Source organism: Engystomops pustulosus, chromosome 11, assembly GCF_040894005.1.
Source record: "Engystomops pustulosus chromosome 11, aEngPut4.maternal, whole genome shotgun sequence".
Taxonomy (NCBI): Eukaryota; Metazoa; Chordata; class Amphibia; order Anura; family Leptodactylidae; genus Engystomops; species Engystomops pustulosus.
In genome coordinates this window covers 53,773,295-53,789,954 of record NC_092421.1, presented here as the reverse complement: position 1 = coordinate 53,789,954, position 16,660 = coordinate 53,773,295, and positions in this window count along the sequence as shown.

Below are 16,660 nucleotides of genomic sequence, written 5' to 3'. Positions count from 1 at the left end.
CCTGCTGTAGCAGAGGTATCGGGGGCCCACCGGAGGATGCACCGGTACTCCGGCGGGCCAGTCCGAGCCTGGCAACGGCTCCCTGTATTCAGCAAAGAGGGGTGCAACAGGAACAACTGGGCAGAAATCCAAGACAGTTTCTGTCTTTTTAACTAATACGTGGATTGGGGCTTCTGCCCACCTAGAAATAGGAAACATAGTCAGTATGTAGAACTGTGTACCTGAGGTGAGCCTAGACCATGAGAAATTCTGTGTCAGTGTCATCTCCACTGCAGTCCTCAAGGTCAGGTGGTTCTGTAGAAGCGTCTTCAGTCTGGGGGTCATCTGCTGTAGCAGGAATGAAGGGGGCCCCCGACTGCATAAGGAGGGCGCCCACTGACTGGGGGTGTCCTAGTGTTGCAATTTATTACATGGGACGTTTGCACTTTAAATAGGGGTGGTATTTGCTTCCTTTCTCCTCCCTGATGCTGCTGCTCAGTCCCTCCCATAGCTGAGCCTTTATAGGGCAGGCACTGGGCCTGCACTTCCTCTTGCCCGCGCCATCTTCAAGCTGTCTGCAGTTGTGGTGAGCGGTATCTGGCTTGTGTTCTGGTACCTTAGGTGGCCAGGTTTGCTAATGGGCGACCCCTTACCCTTCTTGAGGTGCTTTGCGCCTGCATATAAAGTGAAGGAGAGTGCTGGCTCTTGCAGCTCCTCTCTCCTTCACTGCCCCTGCTGTCCCTCAGTCACTGATGTCAGTCCACATGTATGGCGCAGCCGCCGGACTGTTTAAGCCTCCCCACCACATTAGTGTAATTTTCTGGCCGGTGGTCTGCGCATATGTGGCGACCGCTGGCACATTTAGTCCGCTCCGTGGCCAGCATTGTGGGCGCACCGCAGCACTGCTGCTTCCTTAGAGGAGACCCCATCCACGGATCCCCCTAGTCCTGATCTGGTGCTTGAGGAGAGGCAAGAGCTCTCAGCACCTTATGTGATGCCTGCTGCTGCACATTTTAGAGTGGAGGCTAGTGCTCCTCCACCTGTACTTCCCAAGCCCCTGTGGTCCTAGTCCCATAGCCACTACCCCCCCCCCCTTTCCCCTGGCGCCTCCAGCTCCTGCTAGGTTTAGGCGCCAGCGCAGCAGGTCCTTTTTTCCTCGCCCGCCCGGGATGCACGCAGGCGGGGGTGCCGCGGCGGCTCTGCGGTGCATTTTATTGTAATGGCATGTTTTCCTGCTCCTCTCATCGGGAGAGGAGGTCCAGGTCGTCCGGGTGGCGTCCCCCGTCTTCATCAGGCGGTTCCTCGGATGCCGCGGCGATGACTGGTTACCGGAGCCGAGGACGACGTGGGAACGACCAGAGCCGTTTCTGCCAGGGAGACCAGCCTGGTTCCACCGCCGATAGCATCGGCCAACATCTCGACGCCCGTGGCTCCGCCCACAGGTGCTACGGTTTTTGGCGAGTATTGTTTCTCTCCCTAAAAGGCTGGGTGTTACCATGTTATATCTCTCTGCTGTTACCACATCGTGTACTAGTGTATCCTCAGTTTCCACATCATGTATGAGAGGATTTTTACCTCAGGAATTACTAATTACCACAGGAGATCATGTCTCCATGTCTCCTCATATATCTGCTCAGCTTCCTTACACATGGCAGCTATGGCTGTGCTAAGTGTGAGCACATAACCCTACAGGATATGACTGGTTAATGTTTCTGGGGAGCAGCATTACCTGATGTAATGTGCATGCAGGATAGTTATGTAAGAAGCTGCCATGTCTCCTCAGCCATGTCTCCTTAGGAGTCTGCTCCCAGATATCTTATACCCTGCAGCAATGCTGTGATGTGTGTAAGACTATACATCACACACTAAAGATATGGCTGCTTTATGTGGCTGATTAACTTTATTTACTAGTTCAATTTGGACATGAAAGTGTTACTGAGTGCAGACAGTTTGTTATGTCTATGGGAGCGTTCTTTCAGTCTTGTGAATGCTGTATAATGGAGGGTAATTACCCACGTATATACCCCCGGTCACCTCACACACCACATACATGGCTGATATGTGAGCTTATTGCTTGGTACACTGGATATATGGCTGACTCACACTTACCTCACACTCTGACATTTCCCTCAATGTTCATATCACTGCTTTGTATTGAAGGTAGAGATCTCATTATCACTGATATAGGTGCGGAGGTAGTTACCTCATACGCTGTCTTCATACACGGTACATATATCATTGTACATATCACTGATATATATGGGGGTTAGTTACCTCATACACTGTACATATCACTGATATATATGAGTAATTACATAACACACTATCAATCGCTGATATATATGACGGTGTATTTACCTCATACGCTGTACATTCATTGTTTACTTCACACGTGGTATGTGTTGCTGTTTTATGAGGGGTAGTTTCCTCACGCACAGTACACAGCACTGATCTACATGAGGATATTTACCTGACACTGGACATGTCGCTGACGCTGTATATGTCGCTGATATATATGAGGATGTAGTTACCCCATACACTGTACATATCACTGATATATATGAGGATGTAGTTACCTCATACACTGTACATATCACTGATATATATGAGGATGTAGTTACCTCACACATTGTACATATCACTGGTATATGTGGGGGTTAGTTACCTCATACGCTGTACATATCACTGATGTATATGAGGATGTAGTTACCCCATACACTGTACATATCACTGGTATATATGAGGAGGTATTTACCTCACACACTGTACATATCACTGGTATATATGGGGGTGTAGTTTCCTCACACACTGTACATATCACTGGTATATATGAGGGTGTAGTTTCCTCACACACTGTACATATCACTGGTATATATGAGGGTTTAGTTTCCTCACGCTGTACATGGCACTGATCTACATGAGGGTGTTCACCTCAGACACTGGACCTCAGACGCTGGATATGTTGCTGTTTTGCATGTGGGTACTTACCTCATGTATACTATGTAATGTTACACAGGTTATTTGTACCTTCCAATCATATGTGCACATGGCTACGGTATTACTAGTTCTAATGGCGCTAACATGGTGACAATCACGAGCCTCGGACTGGAGCTTCTTTGGAAGGGGGTAGATATCCTCCATTACTCTGCTTGTTATGGGGAGGTCACATGTATTATACACTATGTAGAGGGGCTGCCGGGAGAGAGCACATGTAATAGTGCGGCCTCCATCTGTGATACTGTACGAGTCTATTATTATCTCATCCAGTTCTCCGTAATCATGGTGTCCTACACTTTATGGCTATCGATTGACCATGATAGGTGCAGATCCCCCACATTCTGTGGTCCAGCATTGACCTGTACAGAGTAAATTGGGGGCTGGTTATGGGGAGTTTTTGGTGCTCTGAAAGTAACCTCCATATCACTACCTTTTGCTATATGTTCACCACATGCCGCATTTAGATGCTTGTTGTATTTGTGCATTTGTGAGTGGCTTTGTCTAACTGATTTTTGTAGTTATTGGCGCAAACTGTATGTTGTGCGTAGATATAGATATATAGATGTATATGGCCTTTAGTTGTGTCTTATGTATTAGGGAGTGCCCATGTATACTTCTGCACACTCATATATAATGTATGTTACATCAGTGGTGGATAGTGCGATATTGTGGGGATAACATGCCGCCTCAGCCTATAATGAGGAAGAAACGGTGTAATATTATACTACAGTTATACCCACAAAATAGCGGGGGAATTAGCCAGACACATGGTCAGGGTCCATTGGGGTTGTAGCCGCACATATTTCTGCAGATAAACGGACCGTATGGATATAGCCAGGTCCTTTGTGCATTTTATATAGTGTCTTACCTGTCCCCACTATATTGTATACGAGAATTGTAGTTATTACCACATGCAGATAACAGGTAAATAATGGATATGACTATAGCCTGTATTGCTGTGCTTGTATATATAACATAAGGGCGTTGTCTGTCTGTATTCAGACCAGCAGGCTCATTGTATAGCATTTATATCTATACTGTATTTACAACATGCGCTGTAGCGCTGTACATCATAGGCAAGGATTTAGGTAGTCGTCTCCTGTAAGGCCCTCTGGTCTTTTCAAGAGACATATCAGAGATTTCTTACAGATAAAGCAGCGTACTGTGTGATCAGGGAGGGCCGTGCGGGGGCTGGACTGCTGAGTAATGTTGCAGGGTGTTCTTTGCTTTGTTGGGTCCTTTAGGTGCCTGTTACAGGGGCTACTTCCTCTGGGGTTTCTCACGGCTGGAGATGGTTTTAGTCCTGTAGGGTGGCAGACTGAAATCTCCCGTTGTAAGTTTTATGGGAGGAGAACCTGGGTCTGTTTAGGTGCAGGCTCAGAGCTGGTTTCCCCTTTGTTACTGTTACTGAGGCTTATGTCCTTTCTTGTAGGTTGCTTGTTTTTGGTTTTGAGCGAGCCCTATTCCTGTTGGGTGGGGGTCGGAGCTCCGAGTAGGAGTACTCGGAGCTCCTAGTGGCGGAAAAGAGAATTGATGTGGATTTTTTCGGAAGTCGAAGTGGTGGTTCGGGAGTCCGGATGAACAAACCACTTCGGCAGCTATGGTTTCCAAAGAAACGAACAGAGACTGCGGTTGATTTTGAGAATATTAAAATAATAATAATTGTGTTTATCAGCAATAAATAGCTGTGACTTTTTCTACCCAACAGGAGCCTCGTGTCATCATTTCTTAGTTATGTTTAGTTATAAATGGTTTATGGGGTTAATGTTACGGGTAGGATTATGTATCTTTACTAAAGTGCCTTAATGTGGAGTTAAATGGGTAATGTTTACTACCTCCCAGTCTGAAGGGTGCCCCCGACTGCATAAGGAGGGCGCCCACTGACTGGGGGTGTCCTAGTGTTGCAATTTATTACATGGGACGTTTGCACTTTAAATAGGGGTGGTATTTGCTTCCTTTCTCCTCCCTGCTGCTGCTGCTCAGTCCCTCCCATAGCTGAGCCTTTATAGGGCAGGCACTGGGCCTGCACTTCCTCTTGCCCGCGCCATCTTCAAGCTGTCCCTCCGTCCCTCCCTACTGTTACTTGGTTTTTGTGTTTTGAGGTTTTCGGTTTTCAGTGATCATCCAGCTGACGGAAAATGTGAATTGATGTGGATTTTGCCCGGAAGTCGAAGTGCTGATTCGGGAGTCCGGTTGAGCAAACCGCTTCGGGCAGCTATGGTTTACAAAGAGATGGATGAAAATTGTGGTTAAATTTTTAAAAGTATTAAGTAATAATTGTTTTCGGAGATCATCTCAAGTCACAGCTGAAGGAATATGAGAATTGATGTGGAATTTGCCCGGAAGTCGAAGTGCTAAATCGGGAGTCCGGTTGAGCGAACCGCTTTGGGCAGCGATGGTTTACAAAGAGACGGACGGAGATTGTGGTTAATTTTGAGTATTAAAGTAATAATGGTTTTCGGTGATCATCTCAAGTCACAGCTGGCGGAAAAGAGAATTGATGTGGATTTTTTCGGAAGTCGAAGTGGTGGTTCGGGAGTCCGGATGAACAAACCACTTCGGCAGCTATGGTTTCCAAAGAAACGAACAGAGATTGCGGTTGATTTTGAGAATATTAAAATAATAATAATTGTGTTTATCAGCAATAAATAGCTGTGACCTTTTCTGCCCAACAGGAGCCTCGTGTCATCATTTCTTAGTTATGTTTAGTTATAAATGGTTTATGGGGTTAATGTTACGGGTAGGATTATGTATTTACTAAAGTGCCTTAATGTGGAGTTAAATGGGTAATGTTTACTACCTCCCAGTCTGTCAGGAACACTCCCTTTCTGAATTTCTTTCTTCACCCTGTGCCCACTCACAGAGCAGCAAAAAGTCGGGATAACAACTGGTCAGCTAATGGGACAGGAGGCCAAGTCTTGACCCTGGGGAACACACCAGAATGTGGCCTAAATCCTTACTAGGCTGCACAACTCCTTGAGAAGTGTACTGCCTCTGAGCTAAAACAGCAAGCCCCAAGAATTCCTCAGAGACTTTGCACTTTCCCTGCAGAACATGAAAGGCTATCATCTGCCTTGACTCTAAAGAGCCTGAAAACTCAGATCAAATCCTGCAGGAACAATATATTCATATTTTCTACAGTTTGACTCCTTTTTTGTGTGTCTTTTTTCTTGTGATACATGTTTAGATTTTCCTGTCCTGACAGGTGCAACTTTTGGCTTTTTTTAACTTTTTGTTGCAAATGTCTCAAATCCACATGGGCACAAGCCATGTGAGGGGGTTATACACAGGAGTGGACACAAGCCATGTGAGGGGGTTATATACAGGAGTGGGCACAAGCCATGTGAGGGGGTTATATACAGGAGTGGACACAAGCCATGTGAGGGGGTTATATACAGGAGAGGACTCAAGCCATGTGAGGGGGTTATATACTGGAGTGGACTTGGATTTGAGGCTATGGCCTTAATTTTTAAGCACTCTAGTCACACCACTGGGAAGTTGACGACATGAGGCTGCAGTCACACATGGTGTGAATGATGCGTTTTCAAATGCATCACAACATTTGAGAAGAGGACATTTGCCTAATTAAATTGTTGTCAACATGGGAATTTCATAATGTATCTGTTAACATAATGTTAATACATGCATGTGTGAATGTGGTGTTAACATATCTGCTAACATTGCGTTAATGTATGCGTTTTGTAAACACCATGTTGACAGCATCGTAATTAGTCAAATCTGTATTTCTCACATGTTGTGATGCGTTTGAAAATGCTTTTGCTAACGCTACGTGGACACTTTAGGACCTCATTGCTTAGGTTTACAGGCATGTAGAGGGACAATGAAGGGATTGAGGCAATGCTCTCTAATGGCAGTTTTTGAAAATATGTTTAGTTTAGGGGGGTTATTTTGCCTGATGGGTTCTCTTTAACCGGTTAAGGCCAGTCCTTTCCTGTTTTTTCATGTGCATTTTTCACTCCCCACCTTCAAAAATCTATAACTTTTTTATTTTTACACGTAAAGAGCTGTGTGACAGCTTGTTTTCTGCATAACAAATTGCACATTTGCAAATTTCATAGTGATGGTATTAAATATTCCATGCCATGTACTCGGAAGCGGGAAAAAAATTCCAAATGCAGTGAAAATGGTGAAAAAACGCATTTGCGCCGTTTTCTTGTGGGCTTGGATATTCCCTCTTTCACTGACCGCCCCAAATCACATGTCTACTTTATTCTTTGGGTCGGTACGATTAAGGGGATACCAAATTTGTATAGGTTTTATGTTCAATCAATTTTTATTGAGGATTTACATTTTCCAAAGAAACATAGGTTAAATTTGAATAATAACAGGTGCAAATTAAACAGATGACAAGAAGCTATGTCTGCTGTAGTCTCCCCTGCATACTCGAGCGGACCTATATATTATATTCTAATAATCATACATTATAAGTGCTATATGTAAGTTAGAGAAACATTTAGGTTCCTTGCGCCATATGGTTCAACCGGAGTCATGTTTTGGAGTCTATGGCGACAAGGGACCAGAGTTTATTTGCTTTTAATTTTCCATGTGGGCTGATCATCAGATAAGGTGTACCCTATGTTTATCTAATGGAGTCCTCTGGTATCATTCCACTGGAGGAAACGCCAGAGAATCTCCACCATGAAGGGCATGCAAGATGATAAGGTACTGACTTATAAGCGATGGCCCCCTGCAATCTCGGTACAATGTTCAAGACCACATTCAGGGTGGGAGATCAGACATAGCGTGTTAACAAGGATCACGTAACAGGGAAGACAGACAAGGGGATTGGGGCGACAAGGAGGGGTGGTTAGGGGAAAAGGGTAGGAAAGAAGTGATGGACGTAGGGCAGGGGGTTGTTCCAGGGAACCAGGGCCAACATGGGCCTCCCTCCCATGCCTCCACCTCATCCAGGCTCCAGGAGCTCTTTGAATTTTGAGGTGTCCCGGAACACCACCCAAGGCTGCCAGAGTTTGAGGAATTTGACTGAGGAGCTATTGATGTCTGCCATTATCTCTTCCATGCGGAAGATCTGCGTCATTTCCTGTAACCAGTCAGAGATTGAGGGAGGGCTGGGGGATCGGCACTTTCTGCGCATTACTGAACGGGCTGCTAATAAAACAAATGGAAGTAAACTGTGCTTTATTTTCTTGATCTCCGCTGTTAAGATGGAGAGTAAGGCACTTTCCGGTCCGCCCGTGATCTGGGCATTTAGATGAGTTTTAGAGATCTCAGACCTGGTCCCAGAATGGGAGGAGTTTACTACACGACCACCATATATGGAGCATGTTTCTTTTCTCCACGCCACACCTCCAGCACGTGTCCGGTAGCGATGGGTAGATTGAATGCAGGTGGGCCAGAACCCTATACCATCTTGATAGAATTTTATAGCTGCGTTCTTGCATTGAACTTGCAACTGAGAGCTTGTGTGATAACAGGAAAGCCTTTTCCCAGTCTTCCGCCGACAATGTAACTCCCAGCTCTCTTTCCCAAGCAGCGACATATGGCAAACTCGAGGGGTCTGACTCCTGTACCAGGAGCCTATATATTTGTGAGATACAGTGTTCTGGAGGGGATGCTAGGCGGAAGTGTTCCTCAAAAGGAGTCAAGTGGGCGTTGAGAGCGGAATCTGGGCCCAGGCGACTGAGGAAGGAGTGTAACTGAGATATTTCTAGCCATGAAAGATGGGATTTCTCCGGTCTCGAGGTCAGCTCCTTGAGTGAAGGAATCGGGGCTTCTCTTCGTGAGCCGATCGACCCAGGAAAATGGATCTAGAGAAGGCGGGTGGAAATTCTGGATTCCTGAATAGGGGTGTCAGTGGGCTATGTGGTCTAGATAAGATTTTTCGCCTGTTGAGGGAAAGGGGTCTGCGGTTCCAAGTCTATTTGTCGGAAGGGCACCCAAGGGAATAGTCGTAGTGGGATTGTAGAGCTAAATTGCTCGATCCGGACCCACTGTTTAGAGGTATGGTGATGGTGTCAGTCCAAGAGTCTCACCATGGAGGATGCCTGGTGATAGAGTCTGAGGTCGGGCAAGCCCACCGCCCCTGCTGTTTTTGGGCGATTGAGAAATCTCCAGCCAATCCTCGGATGAGTTGAACCCCAGACGAAACGAAGCAGAGCTGAGCGGATGAATTTAAAGAAGGAAGCAGGTGGCTGGATCGGTACTCCCTGGAACAGGTAGAGGAACCGGGGTAAAATATCCATTTTAATCGTATTAATCCGGCCAAACTAGGACAGGAATTTTTTATCATAGGAGGAAATGTCTTTCAGTGTACGTTCCAAGAGTGGAAGGTGGTTCAAAGAGTATAGTTTCACTGGATCGCTAGGGAACCCTTATGCCTAGGTAGGTAATTGCATCCGTGTGCCAGCGGAAGGGGAAGGCGTCTGAGCAGTGAGACATTCAGTGCTTCCGATTTACCGTAGTTGATTTTAAAATTGCTCAACTGTCCATACCTCTCCAGTTCCGCGATCAGTGAGGGGAATGAGATTCTAGGTTGCTGCACATACAGCAGAATATCGTCAGCAAACAGCGTTGTTTTATACTGACGTTGGCCTACTTGTATTCCATGTATACTGGGGTTATTCCGGATGGCACACGCCAGATGTTCCATGACGATAATGTATAACAGCGGTGATAAGGGGCACCCCTGGCGTGTTCCATTACGGATTGCAATGGGTGGGGAGAAAAATCCATTAATTCTAACCCTGGCTGTAGGGCTGGTATAGAGAGCGAGGATCTTCCCTAAGAATGACTGACCTATTCCCAGCTGAGTAAGTGCTGCTGACATGAATTCCCAGTGGACCCTATCGAAAGCCTTCTCTGCATCTATTGACAGGAGACAGGAAGGAGCTGAGCGTTTACGAGCATGTGCTATGAGGAGGCAAGTTTTATTTAGATTATCTCTAGCCTCCCTGCCCCTCACGAACCCCACCTGGTCTGTATGGATTACATTAGGGAGATGTGGTGCCAGTCGGTCTGCCAATATCTTGGAGAATAACTTCAGGTCGACATTTAGGAGCAATATAGGCCTGTAACTTGCAGTGGATAATGGGTCCTTCCCTGGCTTCAAAAGGACGCTAATGTTGGCTTCTAGCGACTGAGGGTGAAAGGCCGTGGTAGGGGTTATGGCATTAAGGGGGGCTAGCGTGTCTATGAAAATTTTATAGAAGGCCGGTGTGAAACCGTCTGGTCCCGGGCTTTTCCCAGAGGGGCATTCTTTGATAGCCTCAGAGATCTCTGTCTCGGAGAATTCCGATTCTAGTTATTCTACCACCTTCGCTTCCAGACTTGGGAGTGGCATTTCCGCAATGTTAGGCTTTATGCGGTCACCCAGATCACCGTGATGATGACCCGAGGTCTGTCCTTTGATGTTGTATAGCCGGGAGTAGTATGTCCCGAACTCCGCGCTGATGCCGAAAGGATCATGAATTATACCTTTCGAGGACGAGATACGCGGGATGTGGGACGTGTTCTCTCGGGGGTGTAATAACCCCACATTTATTGGACCGTTCATAAAGTCTACTCTCTGGATTTCTGGTCTAGTAAGGTCCGGATAGAGTCACAGACTAAAACCAATTCTGCTAGGTCTCCCGGGGTTTGAGATAGTTTGTGTCTCTTTTCTAGAGAGTTTAATTGTTGGAGCAGGGAGGATAGTTTAGCAGTGTTCTCTCTTTTTAGTCTTAATCTGTGGTCTATAAACTGACTCCTAATCTCATATTTGAGTGCTTCCCACTTCATCGGGAGCAATGTGGGAGAAAGATCGTGAGTCTGCATAAGGGTAGTCACTGTATCTTTTATATCCTGTAAGCAGAGAGCGTCCTTGAGCAGATTATCATTAAGGCGCCAAGCCCACTGGCGTGAATGAGCAGGTGGTATTTCCAATGTGAGATAGATCGGGGCCTGATCCGATAATACTATGTTTCCTATTGAAGCGCACGGCTCCCAGGCTAATCCCCTGTACTGAAGGAGGAAGAAGTCGATGCGACTGTATGAGTTGTGGGCGGGAGAAAACTATGTAAAATCTCTGTCTTTTGGATGGAGTATTCGCCATATGTCCACCAACTGCAGACCCTGTAGATCCCTCTTGAGGGGTACCAGTTGGTGAAATGGGATGTGGCTCTTCCCTGAGGATGTGTCAAACCTGGCGTCTAGCGAGAAGTTGAAGTCCCCCCCAACTATTAGCATCCCCTCCGAGAACTCTGAGAGAGTCGATAGTATTCGCCTGCATGCCGCTACAGGGGAGAGATTCGGTAGATATATGTCAGCGAAGGTGAATGTTTGCCCGTGAATCAGGAGTTTAAGGAAAACATATCTACCTGCTTCGTCTACTTCCTCGCCAAGGACCACGTGCGGGAGTGAGCGATGAATAGCGATGGACGCTCCTTTGGAGCGTGACTCCGGATTAGTGCTGTGGAACCAGGTCTGGAAGTAAAGGTCTCTAAGTAGTGGGATGTGACCATTTTTGAAGTGCGTCTCCTGAAAAAATAAAATCTTAACTCCTTGCTTATGCATGCCGTACAATATTTGAGAACGCTTTTGGGGAGTATTTAGACCCCGGGCGTTCAGGGAACCCAGCTTTATAGACACCATGGCTGGATGGGGACTGACTGGGTGTACTCGTGGAGTAGGGGAGGGGGGGGAGGGGATTACTACCCGAGAGGGAAACAAAGACAAATAGAAAGGAAAGAGGGAGGGGTAAGAAGTGAAGGGGGAACAAAAACAACTACACTACTTAAAAGAAAAAACACGGGAAGTGTAACGGGTTCAAGCGCCGAACCCTAGCGAGGGAATATAAGCTACGTATACAGACCAGCTGAATACCCTCCCTCAGGTGGAACGTGGACCTACTACAAAGAGAGCCCGTATCTAGGGCACCTGTACCTAGAAAGAAAAAAGGAGTTACTGGAAGATCAACAGCAGGCGTCACCCAGCACTAACTTCTATGATGTAAAACAACTGCAAACTAATGGAGTATTAGAATCTCCATGGGATAGAGTCTTTTACAAAATGACAAAGGATACATATGGTGAGTTCCCATGCAAGCTGGCCACCTGGGGTCATGAGCTCCGACCTTAAGGATTGTCTGGCCGACGTCTTCTCCTGCGTTGCCCTCCGCGGTCATCCTCTGCCCTCCCACCAGGGGGACGCTGGGGGCGAGGCCGATCCACCGGCCCAGGAGCGGTCGGGAGCCGCGGCCAGTCTGGTATCACGGGGGCTAGGACCCCGAGCGCAGCCGGTACCGTAGGAATGTCTTTAGGATGACGGATGATGTAGGTGGTGCCCTCTCGCCTCACTTGGAGACGGAAGGGGAAGCCCCATGTGTAGGGGAAATTACGTTGCCTTAAGACTTCCAGGAACGGGCGGAGAGCTTTCCGCTTAAGAAGGGTCAATCGAGAGAGGTCAGGCAAAAGTTGTACCGTGGTTTCTTGGAATAGAATCTGATCTGCTGTCCTTGCCTTGTTCATGATGGCTTCTTTCAGTTGGTAGCGGTGTACCCGGCATATGACATCCCGCGGGGGTTCGTTGGGAGAGGGGCGAGGCTGTAGAGCGCGATGAGCTCCACAGGAGAATCATCTGGTACTTCCAGGACCGAGTTGAAGAGAAGACGGAGCTCTGAGTGAAGCTAGCTCGATTCTACAGTTTCCGGGAGCCCGCGGATACGGATATTGTTCCTTCTGCCCCTGTTCTCTGCATCGTCTAGCTGGTCTGTAAGCTGTTGGAGTTGGAAGCATTGAGCGGCAAGGGTCGCAGAGTGGTTATCAACTTGTGCCTGTATGGTGGCCTGTGTATTTTCCACAGCAGACGTTCTGGCTTGTATTTGGTGGACTTCCTCCCGTAGCACCGTTATCTCAGCACTGTAGGATTGCTTGAGACGAGATACATAGCACTCCATATCCTCCTTGGTTGGTATGGCCTTCAAGTGCGCCTTAAGTGAACTCAGCTCCGCTAGGCCCTCCAGGGTTTGGGCGAGTAAAAATGACTAGTGAGCTTCCAGTGCGGCAAATATAGGTATGGGGGAGGTTCCTGGGCCCTCAGGGCTGAAGTCGAGAGGTGATGTGTTCTCTCCGCTGTCTGAGAGGCTACAAATACCCTTGGGGATAGGGACGGAGAATGTAAGATATGGGGTTGAGATGCAACGCTCCATGGCATGAGCTGGTCCGGCTGGTGGAAGTAAGGGAAATTAGGGGATACCGCGGGGCCTTCTTGCTTGGCTGGAGAGTGGAAAACTAACTGTGGATCTAGGCTAGTTAAGAGACTGAGAGGGCCACGTGGGTGCAAGAGTGACTGAGGCACTTCCAGGGACCCGGCATCAATGTCCTGAGGAGGGGGGCCGACATCTATCTTGACCCCCCGGGAAAGGTCAGCATAGGGGGGGAGGGCACCCCCAGGTTGGAGTTACCCCAAAGCTCCCGTCTTGGGGAGAGGGGGGCAGGCGGGCTTTGGGATTGGTCCCCTAGGGCCAGAGGGCCAGCTGGGGAGGCAGTCTGATGGACCTCCGCTACCACCTGTATAGTGCGCCCCGAGGTGATCATGGGCTGTGCCGGAACAGCAGGCTCCTGAGGCTGTGTGGTTTTGTTTTCCCCTAGCCCACAGTCAGGGGCTGGGGCTGCAAACGATGAAAGGGCTGGCTGACCTGATGTGTCCATTATCCCTCCGTCTGTTCCCTCCTCCGTGCAGCAGGTGGCGGTTTTCGTTGGTGGTACCGTGGTGTGTCGTGGGGCTCCAGCCGTCTCAGCTTCACCACTTCCTCTCCTGTAGGCACAGAGCGCTCTGGCGCAGGCCGCGCCACAATCCAGCGGCCATGCCTGAGGACGCACGAGGCTGAGCGCCCGCATCGGGACATGGAGTGCTCGTGGCCGTGGGCGAGGGGGGCACCGGATCGCCCCAGAGTCCTCCGCGGGTGTCTCCCGCTGCTCCTAAAGATCCGCTGGAGCTCCCTCCTGCCAAGATCGGGTGCTCTTGCCGTGCCACCGCCATCTTTGTCTTTGCGGGAGTCTCCGCTGCCGCGGTAAGAAACCGGGATATTCCCCTTGTAGCGGTCCGAGACAGGGTCGGTGCAGAGAGCGGGGGGTTTCCCTTCTTCTTCGGTCCCATAGCCGTCGGTAACCGGGTGCTGGGTGACGCTTGTGGTACCGTGGGGCCCGTAACGGAGCAGGAGCTAGTGAGTGGCACGTCTGCTGGCCTCCATAGGTAAGCCACGCCCCTGTATAGGTTTTATAATGTTTTCATACATTTACAAAAATTAAAACCTCCTGTACAAAATTATTTTTTTGATTTTGCCAACTTCTGGCGCTAATAACTTTTTTATACTTGTGTATAGAGCTGTGGTTGGTGCCATTTTTTGTGAAATTTGATAATATTTTCAATGATATCATTTTTAGGACTGTATGACCTTTTGATCACTTTTTATAGATTTTTTTATATTTTTCAAAATGGCAAAAAAGTGCCATTTTCGACTTTGGGCGCTATTTTCCGTTATGGGGTTAAACGCATTGAAAACCGTTATCATATTTTGATAGATACCTGATGTGTTTATGATTTTTACTGTTTATTTATATTTATGTCAGTTCTAGGGAAAGGGGGGTGATTTGAATTTTTTTTTATTATAATTTTTTTTTTTAACTTTTTTTAATTTTTACTATTTTTCAGACTCCCTAGGGTACTTTAACCCTAGGTTGTCTGATCGATCCTACAGTATGGCAGTATATGGGGATTTTCCCCCTCATTCATTACAATGTGCTATCAGCACATTGTAATGAAGGGGTTAAAACGAAATAGCCTCGGGTCTTCGGAAGACCCGAGGCTACCATGGAGACGGATCCCAGGTAAGATGGCAGGCACCGATCGCGGCAAAGACTTACCGGCTATGGAGAGGGCTCAGCCCGTGAGCCCTCTCCATTCAGTGTGACCCGACCGGTCGCTAAATGGTTAAAATCTTCTTTAATTGTTATGTCACGGGTGTTCCTGCGATCCAAGTTGCAGATTGCAGGTACACACGTGCTCCACTGGCTGTCCCCTTTCCCCTGCCCATACTTAGCTCTCCTGGCTGTGCTTCGGGTCCCGGCGTGTTCCTAAGGTCCCGTGGTCCAGTTTCCTGTGCGTTTCCAGGCGCCTCATGTGGTCCATGTCTGGTGGTCCATATCCTGTGGTCCATTCCCGTACTACTGTGCTCCTGCTGTGCCGTTCAGGGCTCCAGCCCAGTGGTGACCTCCTGCCTTCCTGTGCCTTCCAAGGTCTCAGCCCAGCAGTGTCTTCACTCTGTACCAGCATTACCAGTGCTCCTCTGCATTCCTGCTGTCATCTCTGGTTGTGAATGTTTCCTGCATTTATTACCTTGGCTGCCACAGCGGGTCCCATACCATCCAGAGAGACTCTTAGACAGTTCACCCTCATGAACCGTGACATGTTATCCCAGGCAGATTTGAAGATAATGAAATCCCAGCTCTTGAGAGTACAATCACAAATCAATAGCTCGTGTGGCATAGCCTATACAATTAGCCTATAATTTACCCATGTCCAACAGTTTATTTTCTTTCCTCCTCAGTTTATCCTTTCCCTGCAGTAGCTTTCTCCCCTGGCTGCTTAACTCTATGAAACCACAAGAAATACTAATATGGAGGGGCTGCTTCTCCTTGGTCACTCTAACGGGAGGGAGATCATTTCTCTGCGTAGATAGCAGAGATTTGGATTTGCAGCTCTATAATAAGCTCTATGGATGTAGACATTATAAACCATCACTTGGTAGAGGTATAGATGGGCAGTATGTCCCTTTAAGGTTCCTGGTCTCCATGTTATTAGGGCCATGGTTTTGTAACTGGACTTTAGATCCGGCGTTTAGATGTTGCAGGGTTCCTGCCTTGATGGCTCCTCTCCATTCTCCATGACCTGTTATATACCTGAACCTTTAGCTGCAGGTGTGGGTGTTCAGATTGTTGAGGAGCAAATGGACAGAGGCAAGAGTTGCTGGGTACTGTTGTTCTAAAGAGAAGACCAACTGCAGTTCCTGAGCAACACAGTGGGAGCAAAAGCCAGAAAAGCTGGGTGAGAGCCATTGTTGGACTATTCCTTTTGTACTGCTACCCTGAAACTAAGGACATTGGGGGTCATTTATTAAGGGCCCGATTCGCGTTTTCCCGACGTGTTACCCGAATATTTCCGTTTTGCGCCGCTTGTACTTAAATTGCCCCGGGATTTTGGCGCACGCGATCGGATTGTGGCGCATCGGCGCTGGCATGCGCGCGACGGAAATCGGGGGGCGTGGCCGAACGAAAACCCGACGTATTCGGAAAAACCGCCGCATTTAAAAACCGAAAATGTGTCGCATAAGGACCGCTTACCTTCACCTGGTCCAGCTCGGTGCATTCCGGCGCGATGAGTTTACTTTCAGCGCAGCAGCGCCACCTGGTGGACGGCGGAAGAACTACCTTATTAAATCCCGGCCGGACCCGAATCCAGAGCGGAGAAGCCGCCGCTGGAACGCGAATGGACCGGGTAAGTAAATTTGCCCCATTATATTTTTGTTTTATACTGAAGAAAGCTTCTTGAGTTCTTGTTGGACTGTGTTAAATATTTGGACAAACCTGCCTGGATGTGAATTTGTGCCAGACAACAAGTCTGTCTGAAGGGTCCCATTTCCCACAACATCTCCTCAAAAATAGTTAGA